The sequence below is a fragment of the Hyla sarda genome, chromosome 1 (assembly GCF_029499605.1).
Source record: "Hyla sarda isolate aHylSar1 chromosome 1, aHylSar1.hap1, whole genome shotgun sequence".
Taxonomy (NCBI): Eukaryota; Metazoa; Chordata; class Amphibia; order Anura; family Hylidae; genus Hyla; species Hyla sarda.
Genome location: NC_079189.1, coordinates 47650013 through 47676200, shown reverse-complemented (window position 1 = coordinate 47676200; position 26188 = coordinate 47650013). Strand labels below are relative to the sequence as shown.

Sequence of the window (26188 nt, the reverse complement as noted above, 5' to 3'; positions counted from 1 at the left end):
TCAGACTGGTACCTGAGTTAGTTGGTGGCATGCAGTGTGGCTACACGCATGCCTCCCTGTGCAGGTGTATTTTGTATTTTTGGTGGATCAATGATTGTTGTGTAACATTGCTTCCATCTATACCTGCACAGTAAACTCTTTAGTAAAAACCTCCTGAGGAACCCCGGCTACCATTCTGCTACCGGGGGGAAACGCGTAGAGGTGTTCCATAAGTTTATATTTTATCCTTCTTTATCTTCCTTATTATTTTTGTCAATTGGTGAAGGATATAATTTGGATTATTATTATTATTTTTCTCACTTTTCTATACACATAGATGTGCTGTATAATGATGCATCATTATATATTATAATGGTTATGTATTTACATGTATGTACACATTGTTTAGTCAGCCTAAGGGAGTGGAGAGTCAACGGTTGAAGTGGGGGCGCCTCCCCCACTGTTAGGTAGGGTAAGGCATTTCATCTGATAGGAGTGGTAGTTAGGCTATTTACTATATATACCATTATACCCCCCTAATTGCATCTTACCCTACTACAGTCTCCTCTACCAAAGGACTGAAAAGGAAATACAAGTTGCAGTATGTGAGTTACATCTATTTATATTAATTATTGATTTGTCTGCATCTAACTATATTGTTAAGTGTGCATATCTTTGATATGTGTGGATAATAACCAGATGTGAGCATCATTTTTATCCATATACAGCAGTCTGCTGGTGGTATCAGTAATATATTTTACTAAAGATACAATAAAAGTTATATCTTAAATAGGGTATTGGTTATATAGTAAGCTAAGTGGTACCTGAGTTAGGCCTCAGGTCGGTTGGGTCCTTCATGGCTGTTATGTCTTGTCTCTGTCCAGACCTCCACCCGATGATAGGAAGATCATGGGATCACCTCTGTAAGGGACAACACCTACATAAAAAGGGCTAAATTACAATTTTTTATTATCAATTCTCCAATTCTTTCCTTCTCGTCTCCCGAATGGTACTACTTTGGTGGTAATGCTAGACACTACACGGCTCTGTTACACACTGCATGTTTAAGCCCTTAAGGCCCAAGCCCATTTTAATTTTAAAACTTTTTTAATTTTCAAATATTATGGAGCAAGTAACAGGTTAACATATCAGTTACATTGGAAGAACAAAATGAGAAGTCTTATAGTCCAAGCTTCGCATGTAAGGGACCAGCATCAATACAACAAGTCCTCATTAGCATTGGGGCGGAGATCAAATAAGGAGTAGTCCTGTGGAAGTCCCATGGTGGGTAATGACACTTCTAAGCGTTACAGTCCCACCATAGAAGCACACTGGGTGAGGTGTATCAGTCCCAATCGCATTAATCGTCACATCATAACTAAAACATATATGTAAGCAATAACACACTTCACGTGCAGCAGACTCTCATAGGAAAGAGTAAGAAGAAAAAAGGAGAAGAAAGGAAAAGAAAAGGAGACAATAATATCAAAAGAGATAAAACAGAGCAATAGCGTGCATAGAGAACCAGTGTTGTCAACAGATACATTTCTCACAGGGAAACATGATGTGGGCTATGTATCCAAAGATCCCATTGAGACAAAAAACGCTGATCTCACGAGTCTCTCAGAGCAAAAATGCGTTCATAGTCACAGGTAACATTGACATATGAAAGAATTTCTGGCAATGTCGGGGCAAGTAGGGATTTCCATCTCCTTGTAATGAAAAGCTTCGTTGTAATAAGGAGGTGTGCAGTCACCGTTCTCATTCTGGGGGGGGGGGGGGAGGATATCTAAGTCTATCATTAGGAGTGCAGCTGATGGGCCCAAGTGATATGTCGTGCCCAGAAGTCTCCATATAGTCAGCTCTATGCCCTTCCACACATGTTGGATCACTGGACAATCCCATAGCGTATGCAAGAGTGTTCCCTTCTCCCCACATCCTCTCCAACACTTATCAGAGCAGGAGGGATCAATCAAGTTCAGTCTGTATGGTGTATAGTACCATCTGTGTATCGTCTTGATAATTGCCTCTTGGTGATTAGCACATTTAAAAATAGCACGTATGTTATGAAAGGCCAACTGCCATTGCTCTAGAGTAATGGTGAGGTTTAGGTCTTTGTCCCATTTCTGCATAAAAGGAGAGTGTTGGATAGTAGATTTGTCACCCAAGAGATCATAGAAAAAAGAGATTCCTCTAAATCTACTGGAACACACATTCAATGTACCTAAAAGTCGTGCTGGTATTGTAACATTGTCAAGTATACCCGTAGAAAGGACACTTCTGATCTGTAAACTTTTCTAGAAGTCCCTGCGCGGTATATGAAAGCGTTCCCTAGTTAATGGAAAATGTACCTGTCCATTATCATCCAGTATTTCACCAATAGTAAAGATCCCTGCTGTCTTCCAATTAGCGAGATCTAAATCTGGAATACGTAAGGACAGGAAGTCCAGTGGTATATTACGAGGTGAGCACTTGTGAAGTTGGGGAGTTCCTTGAGGCTGGACCTCCATACCTTCTCCATAACATCTATTGCACTTAGACCGGTTTTAGGTAAAGGTCTCTGAGCTAGTGTAGCTAACAATCTAGTCTTTAAAGAACACTCCGGACTATAAGTCTGCTCAATCAGGGGCGGATCCAGAGTCGAGTCTGGGGAGGGGCACCATTAGAGTATTTTGTGTTGGCGGCCAAAAAAAAAAAGGTGTTGCTTACGGAACTTACAATATTATTAAATGTATCATACAGTCCTAACCTTGTTTAAGACTCTTAGGCCGTGTTCACATGTCAGAATAATTATCAAATATACCAATTGCCACAGAATGGGAAAGTGCTAAAGAAGTTTTTACCATTTAAAACTACAGCTCCCAGTATGACCTAAGCAGTGCTAAGGGGATGCTGGGAGTTGTTGTTTCACCCATCATTACTGCAGAACTTCATCAGTGACTCCAGCTCTGATGGGACACACACAGGAGGATACAGAATGATATCAGTGACTACAGGTGACGTCTTCTCTATAGTCTTTCCTTATCTAATTCAGATAGTACATACCACCGGGACTTGTTCCAGCTAAATGCTCTCTCTGCAGAACTTGATGCCCAGACGTCTCCTCACTATGTCAGCGGATTCTGATCCTCTATATGAAAACAATAATTATTATAATACTGCCAGACACTGTATTCTTTGAATATAATACTGGCACATGCCTTCTGAATATAATTCTGACACATTGTACCTCCTGAATATACAACACACTGTACCCTCTGAATATAATACCGCCACACACCGTACCCTCTGAATATAATACTATCACACACCGTACCCTCTGAATATAATACTACCACACACTGCGCCATCTAAATATAATACTACCACACACTGTGCCCTCTGAATATAACACTACCACACAATGTGCCCTCTAAATTTAATACTAGCAAACACTGCACTCTCTGAACATAACACTACCACACACTGTGCCCTCTAAATATAATACTACCACACACTGCACTCTCTGAATAGAATACTACCACACACTGCACTCTCTGAATATAATACTACCACACACTGTGCCCTCTAAATTTAATACTACCACACACTGTGCCCTCTAAATTTAATACTACCACACACTGCACTCTCTGAATAGAATACTACCACACACTGTACCCTCTGTATATAATACTACCACACACTGCAATCTCTGAATATAATACTACCACACACTGTACCCTCTAAATTTAATACTACCACACACTGCATTCTCTGAATATAACTTTCTGTGCAGTGCACCCTCTGAATAAAATACCCAAATGTATTGTGGCCCATAAAAAACGTACCACCCCAGAAATTCCTCATAATCTACAATATACTTCTGAAATGCAGAACACTCTGTGCCTTCACATATAGTAATAATGCCCCATCTTGTGCCCCTACATATAATAATTATGACCCGTCCTGTTCCCCCACATAATAATGCCCTGTGCCCCTAACATATATTGCCCCCTGTGCTGTGCCCTTCACATATAATTCCCCGTTCTTTGCCCCTCACATATAATGCCCCCATCATGCGTCCCTCACATATAATGCCCCCTGTGCTGTGCCCTTCACATATAATGCCCCCGTTCTTTGCCCCTCACATATAATGCCCCCATCATGCACCCCTCACATATAATGCCCCGTGCTGTGCCCTTAGCATATAATGCCCCCGTTCTTTGCCCCTCACATATAATGCCCCCTGTGCTGTGCCCCTCACATATAATGCCCCCTGTCCTGTCCAGTGAGGGGGCATTATATGTGAGGGGCATAGCACAGGGGGCATTATATGTTTGGGGCACATGACAGGAGCATTATATGTGAGGGGCACAGGACAGGGGGCATTATATATGAGGGGCGCATGATGGGGGCATTATTTGTGAGGGGCACAGCACAGGGGGCATTATATGTGTCGGGCACAGCACAGGGGGCATTATATGTGATGGGCACAGAACAAGGGGCATTATATGTGTGGGGCACAGCACGGGCATTATATGTGAGGGGAACAGCACAGGGGACATTATGTGTGGGGCACAGGGGGCATTATATGTGTGGGGCACAGCACAGGGGGCATTATATGTGTGGGGCACAGCACAGGGGGTATTATATGTGTGGGGAACAGCACAGGGGGCATTATATCATATAATGCCCCCTGTGCTGTGCCCCACACATATAATACCCCCTGTGCTGTGCCCCACACATATAATACCCCCTGTGCTGTGCCCCCCACACATATCATTTATATGTGTGGGCACAGCACAGGGGGCATTATATGTGTGGGGCACAGCACAGGGGGCATTATATGTGTGGGGCACAGCACAGGGGGAATTATGTGTGGGGCACAGCACAGAGGGCATTATATCATATAATGCCCCCTGTGCTGTGCCCCACACATATAATACCCCCTGTGCTGTGCCCCTCACATATAATGCCCCCTGTGCTGTGCCCACACATATACATTATATGTGTGGGGAGCACAGCACAGGGGGTATTATATGTGTGGGGCACAGCACAGGGGGTATTATATGTGTGGGGCACAGCACAGGGGGCATTATATGTAAGGGGCACAGCACAGGGGGCCCCCCTGTCATGTGCTCTTAACATATAGTGCCCCCAGTGCTTTGCCCTGCAGCACCTCACATTAAAAATTCCCCTTTCTCCCCCCTCCCTAAGTTTTTAAATCCCCCTCCCCTCCGATACAGTGCCCTTAACAGTGGCAGATATTCTGTCTCCCAAATCCCCTGGGCCCTGAGCATACTCTTCTTACTTACTGTATGCTGGCCGCGGGGACGGGATTTCCGGGCGCCGGCGCGATGATGTGACGTCATCGCGCCGGCCTGCAGAGGATCGCGTCCCCGCAGCTCACTCGATGTGTACTCACAGCGTGACTGCCTAGGTTAGTGAATGGTGGAGCGGAAGCTTACAGCTTCGGCTCCACCATTCTAGAGGGTGGGGGGCAGCAATCTCGGGGGGGCAATTGCCCCGTTGCCCCCCCCCCCTGGATCCGCCACTGTGCTCAATGGAGACCCACAATTTGTCTGCATTAGCTGACCACCAGTGTCTGATCTGATCTAGAGTACAGGCTTTATAGTATCCTTCTACATCCGGTCATCCCAGCCCACCCGCAAGCCGTCCCCGAACCATCACCTTCTTAGCAAGTCTAGGGCGTTTCTTACTCCAGATAAAGTCATCTATAAACTTGTCCACTGATCTGAAAAAGGACCTAGGTATGTCAATTGGGAGAGTGCGAAAGAAATAAAGCAACTTCGGGAGAAGTATAATTTTAAATGCAGCCTGTCTGCCCAACCAGGGGAGCATTTTAGAGTCAAAGTCAGCAAGGGTGTTAGAATGACTCAAAAGCAAGGGTAAATAATTAGCCTGGAACAGTGAAGATGAGGGATATGTGAGTTGGATGCCCAAATAGGAGACGGATCGATGCTGCCGATCAAGGGGTTATCCAGGTTGGAGAACCTCCAGAATCGAAGGATGTACGCCTACCGAGAGGGCCTGTGATTTAGCAACATTTAATTTATAATAGGAAAGGCGACTAAATTGGTCAATAGTGGTGAACAATGATGCTAGAGATGTAGCAGGGTTAGTGATGGACAACAGTATGTCGTCGGCAAACAATGCCAGTTTATGGCTAACTCCCCCAATGGATACCCCCTCAATTTCCTCGTTAAGGTGAATTGCCTGTGCCAAGGGCTCTATGGTTAGGAGAAATATCAATGGGGACAAGGGGAAGCCCTGTCTCGTCCCGTTCGACAGGGTGAATCTCCGAGAGAGTGCTCCATTTGTAAACACACTAGCCACTGGATTTGAGTATAAGGCCTGTACGGCCGTAAAAATCGGGCCAGCAAAGCCGAAAGTTTTCAGAGCAGAAAAAGTATATTGCCAATTCACCCTGTCGAATGCTTTCTCAGCGTCGAGCGTTAGGAAGACTGCCAGGGTTTGCGTTATTTCGCAGTGTTGCAACAGCAAAATCACCCTTCTCGTATTGTCCGGAGCCTGTCTCCCCAGTGTAAAACCCACTTGGTCTTTCCCCAATAGAGCAGGTAGATATGGGCGCAATCGCACGGCCAGAATCATAGCATATATCTTGGCGTCCCCGTTTAGAAGAGATATCGGGTGATAGTTGGCAGTGTCATCTGTGGGCTTTCCCGGTTTATGGATAGTTGTAATAAGGGCATCTAAAATATCGGGTGGTAAGGATCCAGTTTCCATAGCTAAATTGAAAACAGATAACAGATGAGGAGCAAGGACAGGGAGAAATCTCTTGTAATATTCGTTCGGAAGGCCATCAGGACCCGGGGCTTTTTTAGTTGGAAGGGATTTGACAGCATCGACTATCTCCTGGGCGGAGATGGGTATATTCAAAGATTCTAAAGTGGGTAGGGAAAGCTTAGGAAGGTGTAAAGAAGAAAGAAATCCATCTATGGCTTCCTGGGTCGGCTGAGGGCAGTCGGGATCAGTATTCAGATTATATAAAGATTCATAGTAATCTCTAAAGGCATCTGCTATAAGGTGCGGGGACATCCGAGGAGACTGCGTCTTAGGGTGTTTGATAACAGCTATGCGTTGCTTATGGAAGGCTGGTTTAAGCTTTTTGGCAAGAAGCGAGCCAGCCTTGTTATCATTGAGATAAAAGGATAATGTTGAATTTTTAGTCACTTTCTCATATTCATGTAGAAGTAGCCTCCTCATACGTAACCGCTCATCCCTTAGGTGAGTTTCATTTGTGGTCGAGAATTTTTGTTTTTGTATGGTCTCTAAAGCAGCTATTTTATTCAGAGACTCAGTAAATGCCATGGACCTACGTTTTTTCAGGGCGGCACCCAATTGAATGAAAGAGCATCGGATCACCGCCTTATGGGCAAGCCAGGTAGTATTGGGACCGACATCAGGGGTAACATTAAGTGCAAAATATTCTGACAAAACCCCTTCTAGAAAGGCGGAGTGATCAGAATGCGCTATGAGGTGTGTGTTTGCCCTCCAGACAAAGTCGCTACGCTTCAAGACCCCATCATGTGCACGGGGGCATGGTCAGACCATGTTCTCTGTCCATTCCCTGACGAGTCAACCCTTTCCACCAAAGACCTGTCAACTAGTATGAGGTCAATTCTCGAATATGTGTGGTGTCTCGCAGAGCAGTGGGTGTAATCACGCTCAGAGGCGTGTTGGAGCCTCCAAATGTCAAACAAATCAAATTCTGAAAGTACAGTATCTAGATAGAAGGGGCGAGTAGCGTTAGTGGACGAAAGGTCCATGGAGGGGGAAACCACAGCATTAAAGTCTCCACATAATATCATTGCACCCTTGAGGACCTTTTAAATCTTGCGCATAAGTTTGGTCAGAAATCGCTTCTGATGTGTATTAGGAGCATAGATATTAACAACAGTGTATGCAACATTATCAAAAAGACCCGTCACAATAATATATCTACTTTGCGCATCAATTATTTGGTCAGTAATTTGAAGCGCAAGCTTATCGCTAAAAGCAAGCATAACACCACGTTTCTTTTTAGGAAAGGACGTGGTGATAACAACTGGGTATTTCCTGTGGCGCAAGGCTGGAGGATTTTTGGAAGACAAATGAGTCTCCTGTATACACAGAATATCGGCATTACCTACAATCGCCTCCCGCCAGAGGAAGCCCCTCTTTTGTGGACTGTTAACTCCGTTGACATTAAAGGACATATGTTATGCCGAGCGCTCCGGGTCCCCGCTCCTCCCCGGAGCGCTCACAGCGTTCTCTTATTCACAGCGCCCCGGTCAGACCTGCCGACCGGGTGCGCTGCGATATTGCTCCCAGCCGGGATGCGATTCGCGATGCGGGACACGCCTGCTCGCGATGCGCATCTCGATTCCCTTACCAGACCCGTTCCCCGTCTGTGCTGTCCCGGCGCGCGCGGCCCCGCTCCTTAGGGTGCGCGCGCCGGGTCTTTGCGATTTAAAGGGCCGGTGCGCTGATTAGGGCGCGCGCGCGCCGGGTCTTTGCGATTTAAAGGGCCGGTGTGCTGATTGGTGCAGCAGGTTTTAATCAGTACCTTCACCTGTGCACTCCCTACTTATACCTCACTTCCCTGCACTCCCTTGCCGGATCTTGTTGCCATTGTGCCAGTGAAAGCGTTTCCTTGTGTGTTCCTAGCCTGTGTTCCAGACCTCCTGCCGTTGCCCCTGACTATGATCCTTGCTGCCTGCCCTGACCTTCTGCTACGTCCGACCTTGCTCTTGTCTACTCCCTTGTACCGCACTTATCTCAGCAGTCAGAGAGGTTGAGCCGTTGCCGGTGGATACAACCTGGTTGCTACCGCCGCTGCAAGACCATCCCGCTTTGCGGCGGGCTCTGGTGAATACCAGTAGCAACTTAGAACCGGTCCACCGACACGGTCCACGCCAATCCCTCTCTGGCACAGAGGATCCACCTCCAGCCAGCCGAATCGTGACAGTAGATCCGGCCATGGATTCCGCTGAGGTCCCGCTGCCAGTTGTCGCCAACCTCACCACGGTGGTCGCCCAGCAGTCGCAACAGATAGCGCAACAAGGCCACCAGCTGTCTTAACTGACCGTGATGCTACAGCAGCTACTACCACAGCTTCAACAATCATCTCCTCCGCCAGCTCCTGCACCTCCTCCGCAGCGAGTGGCCGCATCCAGCCTCCGATTATCTTTGCCGAATAAATTTGATGGGGACTCAAAATTTTGCCGTGGATTTCTTTCGCAATGTTCCCTGCATTTGGAGATGATGTCGGACCAGTTTCCAACTGAAAGGTCAAAGGTGGCTTTCGTAGTCAGCCTTCTGTCTGGGAAATCCCTGTCATGGGCCACACCGCTCTGGGACCGCAATGATCCTGTCACTGCCTCTGTACACTCCTTCTTCACGGAGATTCAAAGTGTCTTTGAGGAACCTGCCCGAGCCTCTTCTGCCGAGACTGCCCTGCTGAACCTGGTCCAGGGTAATTCTTCTGTTGGCAAGTACGCCATCCAATTCCGTACTCTCGCCCCCGAATTGTCCTGGAATAACGAGGCCCTCTGCCCGACCTTTAAAAAAGGCCTATCCAGTAACATTAAAGATGTGCTGGCCGCACGAGGAATTCCTGCTAACCTGCATGAATTTATTCATCTTGCCACCCGCATTGACATGCGTTTTTTCCGAAAGGCGTCAGGAGCTCCGCCAGGATATGGACTTTGTTCGCACGAGGCGGTTTCTGTCCCCGGCTCCTCTCTCCTCTGGTCCACTGCAATCTGTTCCTGTGCCTTCCGCCGTGGAGACTATGCAAGTTGACCGGTCTCGCTTGACACCTCAAGAGAGGACACGACGCCGCATGGAGAACCTTTGCCTATACTGTGCCAGTACCGAACATTTCTTGAAGGATTGTCCTATCCGACCTCCTCGCCAGGAAAGACGCACGCTGACTCCGCACAAAGGTGAGACAGCTCTTGATGTGAACTCTGCTTCTCCACGTCTTACTGTGCCTGTGCGGATTTCTTCTTCTACCTTCTCCTTCTCAGCTATGGCCTTCTTGGATTCCGGATCTGCAGGAAATTTTATTTTGGCCTCTCTCATCAACAGGTTCAACATCCCGGTGACCAGTCTCGCCAGACCCCTCTACATTGACTCTGTTAATAATGAAATATTGGACTGTACTGTGCGTTACCGCACGGAACCTCTCTTAATGTGCATCGGACCGCATCACGAAAAAATTGAATTTTTGGTCCTCTCTAACTGCACTTCAAAAATTCTTCTTGGATTACCGTGGCTTCAACGCCATTCCCCAACCCTTGATTGGACCACCGGGGAAATCAAGAACTGGGGTACTTCTTGCCACAAGGACTGTCTTAAACCGGCTCCCTGTACTCTCAGTCAAGACCCTGTGGTTCCCCCGGTATCTGGTCTTCCCAAGGCCTATCTGGATTATGCTGATGTTTTTTGCAAAAAACAAGCAGAGACTTTGCCTCCTCACAGTCCTTATGACTGTCCTATTGACCTCCTCCCTGGTACTACTCCACCCCGGGGCAGAATCTATCCTCTGTCTGCTCCGGAAACTCAAGCCATGTCGGAGTACATCCAAGAGAACTTAAAAAAGGGGTTTATCCGCAAGTCCTCCTCCCCTGCCGGAGCTGGATTTTTTTTTGTTTCCAAAAAAGACGGCTCCCTACGCCCTTGCATTGATTACCGCGGACTTAATAAAATCACTGTAAAAAACCGCTACCCCCTACCTCTTATCTCGGCACTCTTTGACCGCCTACGAGGCGCTCACATCTTTACCAAGCTGGACTTAAGAGGTGCTTATAATCTCATCCGCATCAGGGAGGGGGACGAGTGGAAGACTGCATTTAACACCAGAGATGGACACTTTGAATATCTGGTTATGCCCTTTGGCCTTTGCAATGCCCCTGCTGTCTTCCAAGACTTTGTAAATGAAATTTTTTGTGATCTTCTATATACCTGTGTTGTGGTTTACCTAGACGATATTCAGATTTTTTCTGCTAACCTAGAAGAACACCGTCAGCATGTCCGCATGGTTCTTCAGAGACTTCGGGACAATCAATTATATGCCAAAATGGAAAAATGTCTCTTTGAATGTCAGTCTCTTCCCTTCCTAGGATACTTAGTCTCTGGCCAGGGACTACAAATGGACCCAGATAAACTATCTTCCGTATTGGATTGGCCATGCCCCTCCGGACTCCGTGCTATCCAACGTTTTATGAGGTTCGCCAATTATTACAGACAATTTATCCCACACTTTTCCACTATTGTGGCTCCTATCGTGGCTCTAACCAAGAAAAACGCCAATGCTAAGTCCTGGCCTCCTCAAGCGGAAGACGCATTCAAACATCTCAAGACTGCCTTTTCTTCTGCTCCCGTACTCTCCAGACCTGATCCATCTAAGCCCTTCTCATTGGAGGTAGACGCCTCCTCGGTGGGAGCTGGAGCAGTTCTCCTACAAAAAAATTCTTCCGGGCATGCTGTTACTTGTGGTTTTTTTTTCTAGGACCTTCTCTCCGGCGGAGAAAAACTACTCCATTGGTGATCGAGAACTACTGGCCATAAAATTGTCGCTTGAAGAATGGAGGCACATGCTGGATGGATCCAAATATCCAGTTATTATATACACTGACCACAAGAATCTCTCTTATCTCCAGTCTGCCCAACGGCTGTACCCTCGCCAGGCTAGGTGGTCGTTGTTCTTTGCCCGTTTTAACTTTGAAATTCATTTTCGCCCTGCTGACAAGAACATTAGGGCCGATGCCCTCTCTCGTTCATCAGATGCCTCTGAAGTGGAATCTTCCCCGCAACATATTATTCCTCCGGACTGTCTGATCTCCACTTCTCCAGCTTCCATCAGACAAACTCCTCCAGGGAAGACCTTCGTCTCTCCACGCCAGCGCCTCAGGATTCTCAAGTGGGGACACTCCTCTCACCTCGCAGGCCATGCTGGCATCAAAAAATCCATCCAACTCATCTCTCGATTTTATTGGTGGCCTACCCTGGAGACTGATGTTGTTGATTTTGTGCGGGCTTGTACAGTCTGTGCCCAGGACAAGACCCCTCGCCAGAAGCCTGCTCGCCGGAACCTCTCTTAATGTGCATCGGACCCCATCACGAAAAAATTGAATTTTTGGTCCTCTCTAACTGCACTTCAAAAATTCTTCTTGGATTACCGTGGCTTCAACGCCATTCCCCAACCCTTGATTGGACCACCGGGGAAATCAAGAACTGGGGTACTTCTTGCCACAAGGACTGTCTTAAACCGGCTCCCTGTACTCTCAGTCAAGACCCTGTGGTTCCCCCGGTATCTGGTCTTCCCAAGGCCTATCTGGATTATGCTGATGTTTTTTGCAAAAAACAAGCAGAGACTTTGCCTCCTCACAGTCCTTATGACTGTCCTATTGACCTCCTCCCTGGTACTACTCCACCCCGGGGCAGAATCTATCCTCTGTCTGCTCCGGAAACTCAAGCCATGTCGGAGTACATCCAAGAGAACTTAAAAAAGGGGTTTATCCGCAAGTCCTCCTCCCCTGCCGGAGCTGGATTTTTTTTTGTTTCCAAAAAAGACGGCTCCCTACGCCCTTGCATTGATTACCGCGGACTTAATAAAATCACTGTAAAAAACCGCTACCCCCTACCTCTTATCTCGGCACTCTTTGACCGCCTACGAGGCGCTCACATCTTTACCAAGCTGGACTTAAGAGGTGCTTATAATCTCATCCGCATCAGGGAGGGGGACGAGTGGAAGACTGCATTTAACACCAGAGATGGACACTTTGAATATCTGGTTATGCCCTTTGGCCTTTGCAATGCCCCTGCTGTCTTCCAAGACTTTGTAAATGAAATTTTTTGTGATCTTCTATATACCTGTGTTGTGGTTTACCTAGACGATATTCAGATTTTTTCTGCTAACCTAGAAGAACACCGTCAGCATGTCCGCATGGTTCTTCAGAGACTTCGGGACAATCAATTATATGCCAAAATGGAAAAATGTCTCTTTGAATGTCAGTCTCTTCCCTTCCTAGGATACTTAGTCTCTGGCCAGGGACTACAAATGGACCCAGAAAAACTATCTTCCGTATTGGATTGGCCATGCCCCTCCGGACTCCGTGCTATCCAACGTTTTTTGAGGTTCGCCAATTATTACAGACAATTTATCCCACACTTTTCCACTATTGTGGCTCCTATCGTGGCTCTAACCAAGAAAAACGCCAATGCTAAGTCCTGGCCTCCTCAAGCGGAAGACGCATTCAAACATCTCAAGACTGCCTTTTCTTCTGCTCCCGTACTCTCCAGACCTGATCCATCTAAGCCCTTCTCATTGGAGGTAGACGCCTCCTCGGTGGGAGCTGGAGCAGTTCTCCTACAAAAAAATTCTTCCGGGCATGCTGTTACTTGTGGTTTTTTTTTCTAGGACCTTCTCTCCGGCGGAGAAAAACTACTCCATTGGTGATCGAGAACTACTGGCCATAAAATTGTCGCTTGAAGAATGGAGGCACATGCTGGATGGATCCAAATATCCAGTTATTATATACACTGACCACAAGAATCTCTCTTATCTCCAGTCTGCCCAATGGCTGTACCCTCGCCAGGCTAGGTGGTCGTTGTTCTTTGCCCGTTTTAACTTTGAAATTCATTTTCGCCCTGCTGACAAGAACATTAGGGCCGATGCCCTCTCTCGTTCATCAGATGCCTCTGAAGTGGAATCTTCCCCGCAACATATTATTCCTCCGGACTGTCTGATCTCCACTTCTCCAGCTTCCATCAGACAAACTCCTCCAGGGAAGACCTTCGTCTCTCCACGCCAGCGCCTCAGGATTCTCAAGTGGGGACACTCCTCTCACCTCGCAGGCCATGCTGGCATCAAAAAATCCATCCAACTCATCTCTCGATTTTATTGGTGGCCTACCCTGGAGACTGATGTTGTTGATTTTGTGCGGGCTTGTACAGTCTGTGCCCAGGACAAGACCCCTCGCCAGAAGCCTGCTTGTCTCCTCCATCCTCTGCCTGTTCCTGAACGACCTTGGTCTCAGATTGGTATGGACTTTATTACTGACTTACCTTTATCCCATGGCAACACAGTTGTTTGGGTGGTCGTTGATCGATTCTCCAAGATGGCACATTTTATCCCTCTTCCAGGTCTTCCTTCGGCGCCTCAGTTGGCGAAGCAATTTTTTATACACATTTTCGCCTTCACGGGTTGCCCACGCATATCGTCTCGGATAGAGGCGTTCAATTTGTGTCTAAATTCTGGAGGGCCCTCTGTAATCAGCTCAAAATCAAATTAAACTTCTCTTCTTCTTATCATCCCCAATCCAATGGGCAAGTAGAAAGAATTAATCAGGTCCTGTGTGACTATTTGCGACATTTTGTTTCCTCCCGCCAGGATGACTGGGCAGATCTTCTACCATGGGCCGAATTCTCGTACAATTTCAGAGTCTCCGAATCCTCTGCTAAATCCCCATTCTTCGTGGTGTACGGCCGTCACCCTCTTCCCCCCCCCCTCCCCACTCCCATGCCCTCTGGTTTGCCCGCTGTTGATGAAGTGACTCGAGACCTCTCCACCATATGGAAAGAAACTCAAAATTCTCTTTTACAGGATTCATCCCGGATAAAAAAATATGCTGATAAGAAAAGAAGAATCTCCCCCATTTTTTCTCCCGGAGACAAGGTATGGCTCTCCGCCAAGTATGTCCGCTTTCGTGTCCCCAGTTATAAACTGGGACCACGTTATCTTGGTCCTTTCAAAGTCAAGTGCCAGATCAACCCTGTCTCTTACAAACTCCTTCTTCCTCCTTCTCTCCGTATTCCCAATGCTTTCCATGTCTCTCTCCTTAAACCACTCATCCTTAACCGCTTCTCTCCCAAAGTTGTTTCTCCCACTCCAGTTTCCGGGTCCTCTGACGTCTTTTCGGTGAAGGAAATTCTAGCATCCAAGACGGTCAGAGGTAAAAAATTCTTTTTGGTTGACTGGGAGAATTGCGGCCCAGAGGAGAGATCTTGGGAACCTGAGGACAACATCCTGGACAAGAGTCTTATCCTCAGGTTCTCAGGCTCCAAGAAGAGGGGGAGACCCAAGGGGGGGGGGGGTACTGTTACGCTGAGTGCTCCGGGTCCCCGCTCCTCCCCGGAGTGCTCACAGCGTTCTCTTATTCACAGCGCCCCGGTCAGACCTGCCGACCGGGTGCGCTGCGATATTGCTCCCAGCCGGGATGCGATTCGCGATGCAGGACTCGCCCGCTCGCGATGCGCATCTCGATTCCCTTACCAGACCCGTTCCCCGTCTGTGCTGTCCCGGCGCGCGGCCCCGCTCCTTAGGGCGCGCACGCGCCGGGTCTTTGCGATTTAAAGGGCCGGTGCGCCACTGATTGGCCCAGTAGGTTTTAATCAGTACCTTCACCTGTGCACTCCCTACTTATACCTCACTTCCCCTGCACTCCCTCGCCGGATCTTGTTGCCATTGTGCCAGTGAAAGCGTTTCCTTGTGTGTTCCTAGCCTGTGTTCCAGACCTCCTGCCATTGCCCCTGACTACGATCCTTGCTGCCTGCCCTGACCTTCTGCTACGTCCGACCTTGCTCTTGTCTACTCCCTTGTACCGCGCTTATCTCAGCAGTCAGAGAGGTTGAGCCGTTGCTGGTGGATACGACCTGGTTGCTACCGCCGCTGCAAGACCATCCCGCTTTGCGGCGGGCTCTGGTGAATACCAGTAGCAACTTAGAACCGGTCCACCGACACTGTCCACGCCAATCCCTCTCTGGCACAGAGGATCCACCTCCAGCCAGCCGAATCGTGAGAACATAATTTTTAAGCCCATGAAAATCCAGAACGAAGACAATGGAGAGAAAGAATGGAAAAGAAAAATGAGAGCAGAAAGGAAGAAGTTGAGAGAAAGGAGAAAGTAGAGTCTGCTGGGTAGGACCGAAGCCCAAGAGGTCTACAAACAGGTAAAGCTTACTAAATATAGAGACAAAAATGTGAACACAAATAGAGAAACAATAAACTGAGAAGACAAAAAGAGTTGTGGTGGTGCGTTCAACAGGTAGCACCAATTGGAGGTACGTGGGGAGAGAACACAATAAAATATCAACAGCATAAACACTCAATGCAAGATATACTCATCAGGTTAAGCCGGACACGATATAATCATGGCAAGTCTCAGTCAAGCAGGTTCAACGGATCCAGTTGAGGCCGCTTGCGGAGAACGGCTCGGCGGTCTGTGTGCATCAATGTTGGAGTGTCCCCAGTGTTGCAGAGCCGCAAGTCCCATTTCTACCGACGTGAAGATATGCATCTTATTATGGCGCATCACAATGATTTTCGTTGGGAAGCCCCAACGGTCGGGTATCTCGAAGCAATGAAGTTTAGATGTTAATGGGTGCAGATTCCTTCTCGCCTGAAGTGTTGCCGCAGATAAGTCTACGAAGAGTTGAATATCATCATAAGGTGCTGGCAGGGTCTTGCGTCTTCTAGAGTACTGCAGCAGTAGATCCTTGATCTTATAAAACGTAAACCGGGCAAGAACATCTCTGGGGAGATCTTCGGGCAGGGATTTAGGTTTCCCCACCCGGTGTGCTCTGTCAATACTATATTCAAAGACCAAAAGGTCAGACAGGAAATGGCGCGTCAACTCTGTCACATACTTGGTAAGTTGCGAATTAGGCACTGTCTCAGGAATTCGGCGGAATTTTACATTATTTCGCCTATTGCGGTCCTCTGCATCCACTAGCTTCTCCTGTATAGCCTGAATTTTTTCATCCAGTGTGTTATGGGCGTCTACCAAATCATTATGCGCAGAGGAAAATTATGCCATTTTCGTTTCAACGTGCGACAGCTTGCTTTCAAGGCACCGGACTGAGGTTTTGAGAGGTGCCATCAAAAATGCCAAGTCAGCATGCAGAGAGGAGCGGAGGAGCTGGAGCATGTCCTTAAGCATTGCCTCAGAGACTGCTTTATCAGATGTCGGATACATAGCAAATAAATCCCTCTGTTTTGTCTGAGGTGCAGAGCTGGCCTCCGATTCTGCCGCCCAGTCTTCCCCAGCACTGGAATCCAGGCGAGGTTTCCGTTTCGCCGGGCTCACTTGGGGGGAAGAGGTAAGATGCTGTGAGGAGGGGCAGCACTCGCTATCCAGGGTCAGGGAGGCCTCACTCAGGCGTCTGGGACTCCCACGCGGAAGGTAAGACACAGTCCTGCAGAGCTCGGGAGCTGGGGACCCGGTCACCTACTTGTTTTGCTGGATTTCCGCGGGGCCTCTGTGGCAGAGGGAGCTGCGACCTCAGGGAGTTCGGGTTCGCTCGCTGCGATGCAGGGAGACCCGCGCCATCTTTGTTTTCCTGAGTCCCGGATCCTCCGCCCGAGAAAAAGTGCTTCAGCGAGGTGCTATCCCCCGGCTTGTTAGTCCGTTTCCTGCCCGTAGTAACCATGATCTTCCCGGTGTAATTCGGGTCGCAATGAAGTCGCTGGCAGGTATATATCTCCGCTTTTGCGAGTGTCTGCTACGGAGCTGTTAGATTAAGTGGCCATATCAGCTCGCGGCCAAGCCACGCCCCCCAGGACCAAGCCCATTTTAACCTTAAGGGCCAAGCCAATTTTATTTTTGCGTTTTTGTTTCTTCCTCCTCACCTTCTAAAATCCATAACTCTTTTATATTTCCATCTACAGACCCATATAAGGGCTTGTTTTTTGCGTGACCAATAGTAATTTGCAACATTTTACCATAAAATGTACGGCGAACCCAAAAAATTATTTTTTTTTAGGGAGGAAATTTAAATGAAAACCACAATTTTGCACATTTTGGAGGGTTACGTTTTCACACTGTACACCCAGGGCAAGATTAAGGCTGCCTGGAAGACAAAGCACTTCATTATGTTGCCCCCCCCCCCCAACAGTTCCCCCACATTAGGTGCAGTATAGTTTCCCCACTTTAGGTGTAGTATAGTTCCCCCACATTAGGTGCAGTATAGTTCCCCACATTAGGCGCAGTACAGTTCCGCCACATTAGGTGCAGTATAGTTTCCCCCACATTAGGTGCAGTATAGTTCCCCCACATTAGGTTCAGTATACTTCCCCCACATTAGGTGCAGTATAGTTCCCCCACATTCGGTGCAGTATAGTTCCCCACTTTAGGTGCAGTATAGTACCCCACATTAGGTGCAGTACAGTTCCCCACATTACGTGCAGTACAGTTCCCCCACATTAGGTGTAGTATAGTTCCCCCACATTAGGTGTAGTACAGTTTCCCACATTAGGTGCAGTACAGTTCCCCACATTAGGTGGAGTACAGTTCCCCCCATTAGATGCAGTACAGTTCCCCCACACAAGGTGCAGTATAGTTTCCCCCAATTAGGTGCAGTACAGCTCTCCCACATTAGGTGCAGTATAGTTTCCCACACATTAGGTGCAGTATAGTTCTCCACATTAGGTGCAGTATAGTTCTCCACATTAGGTGCAGTACAGTTCCCCCAAATTAAGTGCAGTATAGTTACCCACATTAGGTGCACTTTAGTTCCCCCACATTAGGTGCAGTATAGTTCCCCCATATTAGGTGCAATATAGTTCCCCCACATTAGGTGCAGTATAGTTCCCCCACATTAGGTGCAGTATAGTTCCCCACATTAGGTGCAGTATAGTTCCCCACACTAGGTGCAGTACAGTTTCCCCCACATTAGGTGCAGTACAGTTCCCCCACATTAGGTGTAGTATAGTTCCCCACATTAGGTGCAGTACAGTTCCCCACATTAGGTGCAGTATAGTTTCCCCCACATTAGGTTCAGTATAGTTTCCCCCACATTAGGTGCAGTATAGTTTCCCCCACATTAGGTTGGCAGTATAGTTGTCCACATTAGGTGCAGTATAGTTCCCCCCCCCCATTAGGTGCAGTATAGTTCCCCACATTAGGTGCAGTTCAGTTCCCCACATTAGGTGCAGTACAGTTCCCTCCATTAGGTGCAGTACAGTTCCCCCACATAAGGTGCAGTATAGTTTCCCCCCATTAGGTACAGTACAGTTCCCCCACATTAGGTGCAGTATAGTTCTTCACATTAGGTGCAGTATAGTTCCCCCACATTAGGTGCAGTATAGTTCTCCACATTAGGTGCTGTATAGTTCTCCACATTAGGTGCAGTACAGTTCCCCCACATTAGGTGCAGTATAGTTCCCCACATTAGGTGCAGTATAGTTTCCCCCACATTAGGTGCAGTATAGTTCCCCCATATTAGGTGCAATATAGTTCCCCCACATTAGGTGCAGTGGCAGTATAGTTGCCCACATTAGGTGCAGTATAGTTCCCCCCACTATGTGCAGTATAGTTACCCACATTAGGTGCAGTTCAGTTCCCCTCATTAGGTGCAGTACAGTTCCCCCCCCCCCCATTAGGTGCAGTACAGTTCCCCCACATGAGGTGCAGTATAGTTTCCCCCCCATTAGGTGCAGTACAGTTCCCCCACATTAGGTGCAGTGTAGTTCCCCCACATTAGGTGCAGTATAGTTCTCCACATTAGGTGCAGTATAGTTCCCCCACATTAGGTGCAGTATAGTTCCCCACATTACGTGCAGTATAGTTTCCCCCACATTAGGTGCAGCATAGTTCCCCCATATTACGTGCAATATAGTTCCCCCACATTAGGTGCAGTATAGTTCTCCCACATTAGGTGCAGTACAGTTCCCCACATTAGGTGCAGTATAGTTTCCCCCACATTAGGTGCAGTATAGTTTCCCCCACATTAGGTGCAGTATAGTTCCCCCCATTAGGTGCAGTATAGTTTCCCACACATTAGGTGCAGTATAGTTCCCCCACATTAGGTGCAGTACAGTTCTCTACACTAGGTGCAGTACAGTTCTCCACATTAGGTGCAGTATAGTTCCCCACATTAGGTTGGCAGTATAGTTCCCCACATTAGGTGCAGTATAGCTCCCCCACATTAGGTGCAGTATAGTTCCCCCACATTAGGTGCAGTATAGTTTCCCCCACATTAGGTGCAGTATAGTTCCCCACATTAGGTGCAGTATAGTTCCCCACATTAGGTGCAGTACAGTTCCCCCACATTAGGTGCAGTATAGTTTCCCCCACATTAGGTGCAGTACAGTTCCCCCACATTAGGTGCAGTATAATTCCCCCACATTAGGTGCAGTACAGTTCCCCACATTAGGTGCAGTATAGTTTCCCCCACATTAGGTGCAGTATAGTTTCCCCCACATTAGGTGCAGTATAGTTCCCCCACATTAGGTGCAGTATAGTTCCCCCACATTAGGTGCAGTATAGTTTCCCCCACATTAGGTGCAGTATAGTTCCCCCACATTAGGTGCAGTACAGTTCCCACATCCGTGCACTGGGTAGGGATGCCACCTTTCCTGCAAAAAAATACTGGCCATGATAATTTGTATCATCAATTGTATATGCGCGACATAACAGGAAGCTCCACCCATGTCCAGTCACGTACCAGCTCTTCATCGACAAATTAACTCCTCAACCTTCCGAGTCTGCAGCGAGGTCCAAAGTGGGAGGCAGGGGTGGATTGTAACAGGGCTGAAAAATACCACCATACCAAGACTAGATAACACCACCATACCATGACTGAACAATTCCACCATACCATGACTGAACAATACCACCATACCATAACTGAACAATACCACCATACCAAGACTAGATAACACCACCATACCATGACTGAACAATACCACCATACCATGACTGAACAATACCACCATACCATGACAGAACAATACCACCATACCATGACTGAACAATACCACCATACCATGACTGAACAATACCATCATACCATGACTGAACAATACCACCATACCATGACTGAACAATACCATCATACCATGACTGAACAATACCACCATACCATGACTGAACAATACCACCATACCATGACTGAACAATACCACCATACCATGACTGAACAATACCACCATACCATGACTGAACAATACCACCATACCATGACTGAACAATACCACTAAACCATGATTGAACAATACCACCATACCATGACTGAACAATACCACCATACCATGACTGAACAATACCACCCTACCATGACTGAACAATACCACCATACCATGACTGAACAATACCACTAAACCATGACTGAACAATACCACCATACCATGACTGAACAATACCACTAAACCATGACTGAACAATACCACTATACCATGACTGAACAATACCACCATACCATGACTGAACAATACCATCATACCATGACTGAACAATACCACCATACCATGACTGAACAATACCACTAAACCATGACTGAACAATACCACTATACCATGACTGAACAATACCATCATACCATGACTGAACAATACCACGATACCATGACTGAACAATACCATCATACCATGACTGAACAATACCACCATACCATGACTGAACAATACCACCATACCATGACTGAACAATACCATCATACCATGACTGAACAATACCACCATACCATGACTGAACAATACCACCATACCATGACTGAACAATACCACTAAACCATGATTGAACAATACCACTATATAAGCCATCATTCTGTATTAGGGTACATTGACATGTGCATATTTTACTGTGTGTTTCACTGCTGATTTTCATTCCCGTTGAAGTCATAGGGCAGCTAAATATGGGTTCACACGGGTGGATTTGTTTTTAAACTCGTACTGTGTTTCCCGTTGTGAGTCTGAATGAGGATGCGCTCTCTGCAGGTTGTCTGCGGCACATATATACAGCAGCAGAATTTCCTCTGGAAAATCTGCCACAGACTTCATTATTTTCTGCTGTAGATTTATTTACCCATAAGCATAGACAGCAAAATCTGTAGCATAAATAAGGATGTGAGAACTGACCCTAAGGCAAAGGATTGACGATAAGATGTCTGATCACGGAGGTCCCGCCACTGGGACCCCCAAGATTTCTGTGCAGCACCCAGCGTTCTAAACAATTTGTTTGTGGGTTCTTGCGGCACGGGTCGTGACGTTATGCCACACCCTCTCCATTCATGTCTATGGGAGATGGTGTGACATGACATCACGACACTTGCCACGGGAACCCAGCGTTCTATACATACTGTTTAGAATGCCGGGCGCTGCATGGAGATCGCTGGGGTCCCAGCAGCAGGACCCCCACGATCAAACATCTCAATCTCCGCACCGCATTGTGCAGATCGCGCAGGAGAGCAGCTTTGGAAGCTAAAAAAATAATCATGTCATCTACGTTTTGCTAACACTATTTTTCACACAAAGAAATAAAATAAATGAGTCAAACAAGTAAAAAAATGGTTTAAAAAGGGGAACTTTATTTATTATTTATTAAAATGTTTGTGTAGGGATTTTTGCAACCGTCCATCACTCACAAAGAGCGTACAGTAACTAACTCAGGACAGGAAAAACCTCCAGAGGGCAGGAAACCTGTAGGGAATCCATGGCTACTGTATTGCCCTTCCTCTGGCCTTACTAAAGGAGGTTACCTCTAGAATTTGGGCAAATGTGTCCGTGTATGAGCGTGATTCGAGGGCCTACAGTAGTGCTGCTCTCTGATTGGCTGAAGATCAAAAACCATTTCTGGGCATAAACCTTTGACAGCATTCTTAGGGTCATCTGTGGCTACCATGAAGGGACGGGGGGTCCAGGGAAATTTTTTTTCATCGGGACCCTGTGGTTTCCAGCTACTCCCCTACACATACCCCGCACATACCCCGCATCGGATTATACACTTAGGCAAGAGCAGGCAAATAAACTGCAGGAATACCAATCTGTCCAGTTAGAAAGTATAGGCTCCCATCTTTATCATACGCACAAGAAGCTTTGCCGCGTATCCCAGGTAGATGACACGCACTTTATACATTTCTATGGCAGCATCGATGATGCCCAAGTGCTGTACTCTGTTTTTTCTTGGCGCTCTCATAGAAAATAATAGAGTGAGTGCCGTCTGCAGCACACACTTCTCACTGAGCCCCGGGTCTCATCCCAGAAATCGTAGGGGGCCCCAGCAGTCAGACCACCGTGATCAGCTACTTATCCCCTATCCCATGGATAGGGCATAAGTTAATTTTTGCCATAGTTCTCCTTTAATTGCCCAAAACACACTAAAAATCAGTCCCAGCCAAACTTTGCTTTGCATCCTGCCATTTCTCCCAGCTGCACTTTTTGTAGTTGCTTGTAATGCATGCCTACACACCCTTCCTACTTCCTTAAAGGGGTACTCCGCCCCTAAAAATCTTATTCCCTATCCAAAGTATAGGGTATAAGATGTCTGATCATGGAGGTCCTGTCGCTCTCACCCTCGTGATCTCCATGCAGCACCCGGCGTTCTAAACAATATATGTAGAACACTGAGTTCTCGTGGTGCGGGAAATGACGTCATGCCACGCCCCCTCCATTCATGTCTATGTGATGTCATGAATCCTGCCACGGGAAGCCAGCGATCTAAACATACTATTTAGAATTTCGGGAGCTGCATGGAGATCACTGTGGTCCCAGCAGCAGGACCCTCACCATTAGACATCTTATCCCCTATCCTTAAGATAGGGAATAAGATATCTCCGTTAAGTGCCAGTGCATGTACCCAAAAGTTGATCCTTTGCAACTGTATGACCCCTAGCAAGTCCCCATTCATCAGAAAAAGGCTTGTGCACGGAACTTGCTGGGTGTCCTACGGTTGCCTCAGCAACTGTACAAACCAGCATCAGCTGCCTCTCTCCACACCGTATTGTGCAGATCACGTAGGAGAGCAGCTTTTGACACTTAAAAAAATGTCATGTCATCCACATTTTGCTGACACTATTTTTCACACAAAGAAATAAAATAAATGAGTTCAACAAGTCAAAGAACAGTTTAAAAAAAGGGAAACTTTATTTATTATTTATTAAAATGTTTGTGTAGGGATTTTTGTAACCGTCCATCACTCACAAAGAGCGTACAGTAACTAACTCAGGACAGGAAAAACCTCCAGAGGGGAGGAAACCTGTAGGGAATCCATGGCTACTGTATTGCCCTTCCTCTGGGCATACTAAAGGAGGTTACCTCTAGAATTTGGGCAAATGTGTCAGTGTATGTGCGTGATTTGAGGGGCTGTGCCTTCATCCAACTTCTTGCTGTAGGTCCGGAAATCTAGGCCTTCATCCAACGTCTTGCTGTAAGTCCGGAAATCTAGGCCATCATCCAACTTCTTGCAGCAAGTCCGGAAATGCTACTCCACATGCTGGAAATAGTGCATCTAAGATGGGAAAACAAAAAGATTGATTATTTACATGTTTATTATAGAAATGCACATAGAACTGCACTAAAGACCTTTTGGAAAAAACAATGTGGCACTTACCAGTCACAGTCATGTTTTTGACTTCACATTCCCGCGTCCCTACAGTGTCCAGCACCGGCCCCTCACTGGTGAAGAATGAGCAGGAGCAGTGTTATATCTGCTCAGTGCTGCTCTCTGGTGGACAATGGTTATGACATCACATGTGTGACACGCTGTTACCTCCTGGGAGTTCTATTTGAGCAGTGCTGCTCTCTGATTGGCTGAAACCTAAAAAAGCTTTTTAACATATTCTGCATGACTGTTATCTAAGGGTTTTTTATTTTGCATTTTTTTTTATTAAAATGGCGCTACTCCCTATGGGTGTTTTGTGTTTGTTTCTCCTAACCAGACGCTTAGTATTTGTAATATCATTTTGTGGCCCCAAGAGCCTAGGCGTCTGACGAGTGACGTCCCTGACGTGGGGGTCTGCAGCGTAGGATGTCACTCGTCAGACGTCCCGGCAGCCATTGATTTAAAGTGGTCGTGGCTCCTGCTGCCAGATCAAGATCAGACACCATGGCCCTAGATTGACATACTGCATCACTTATCCCTTGTGGTTGTCCACCTGTTGCAAAACTACAACTCCCAGCATGCTTTGACATGGGGGGGGGGGGACCGCCAGAGTTAAAGCAATGTGTGATTTGAAAAATGTCACATATAAACTGTGTTTAATCCCAGCCTACGCCTAGTAACAGTCACAATTTTTTAAAAGACACCAAAAAAACTGCCCCACCTCATTTCTTTTCCTCCAAGATGACATCTTTGTGTTATTTTTGCCAAAAACACTGGGGGAGATTTATCAAAAACTGTGAAGAGGAAAAGTGGTTGCCCATAGCAACCAATCAGATCGCTTCTTTCATTTTTAAAAAGGCCTCTGAAAAGTGAGAGAAGCGATGTGATTGGTTGCTATGGGCAACTGGTCAACTTCCTCTGCATCGGTTTTCATACATCTCCCCCAATGTGTATGATTATTACGATTATTATTATTATAGGCATATTTTTCCCCCTTTGGTTTTTTTTTACCCCCCGGCTTTTCTCTTTACAAGTCATGTGATTCATCATGTGACTCAAGGGTTTCTATTGAAAATTTGGGAAGAAAAACGGCAGAACTTCATTAAATACAAAAAAAACTAAAAACCATACTCTCGACCTCCCACAAATTTCTATAAAAACGCAATAAAAAGATAAAGAAAACACCATTAGTGTCTGGTGCAGTGATTCCCAACCGCGGTGCCGCGGCACACGTGTGTGCCGTTCAGCACTGCCCGTGGTGCCGCGGGATTTTGCCGTGATTTTTTAAATTTTTTATTATTATTATTTTTTTTAAATGTCCCGCCCCGGCCTGACGGCGCAGGGGGGAAGGGAAGTCTGCGTGCGCACTGCGCGCACAGCGTCCAACTGCGTCTCCTGTGTTCCCCTCCGTCCCCTGCGTCTCCCGCGTCCCCCATGTTCCCCTCCTTGCCCCTCTGTTCCCTGTGTCCCCCGCGTCCGCCTCCTTCACCCTCCGTCTCCTGCGTCTCCCTCCGTCCCCCTCTCCCTTGCGGCGCAGTGAGCCGAAAATGGTGCCCTGGGGCGGAACGAGCTGCACCTGCGCCGGACTCCCGTGCCTGCTGTGGAACTGCAAGCTGCGCGGGCCGGCTTGCTTAAGGTACTGTACCCTTTCCACCCCTCTGTTCACCTTCTCAACCCTGTCTAAACCCCCCCACCATCACTCAGGTCCACCCTCTACCCCCCCCCCGTCACTCATGTCCACCCCCCCCTGTCAGCCATTTCCGCCTTGTCCACCTCCCTGTCCATCTCTATCACCCATGTCCATCCCCCCTGTCACCCATGTAATCCCTCCCTGTCACCCATGTCCACCCCCCTGTCACCCATGTCCACCCCCCCTGTCACCC

General features: G+C 47.3%; 1 long non-coding RNA gene across 1 annotated transcript; it reads right to left on the bottom strand.

Annotated features, from left to right (window-relative positions):
• Nucleotides 1-23605: 23605 nt before the first annotated feature.
• On the bottom strand, nucleotides 23606-25092 carry LOC130300846 (uncharacterized). The gene is made up of 3 exons (XR_008851641.1): nucleotides 25027-25092; nucleotides 24315-24379; nucleotides 23606-24212 (listed from the first exon to the last, which is right to left on the bottom strand). It is a non-coding gene; the product is annotated as an uncharacterized LOC130300846 (long non-coding RNA).
• Between the last annotated feature and the right edge of the window lie 1096 nt (nucleotides 25093-26188).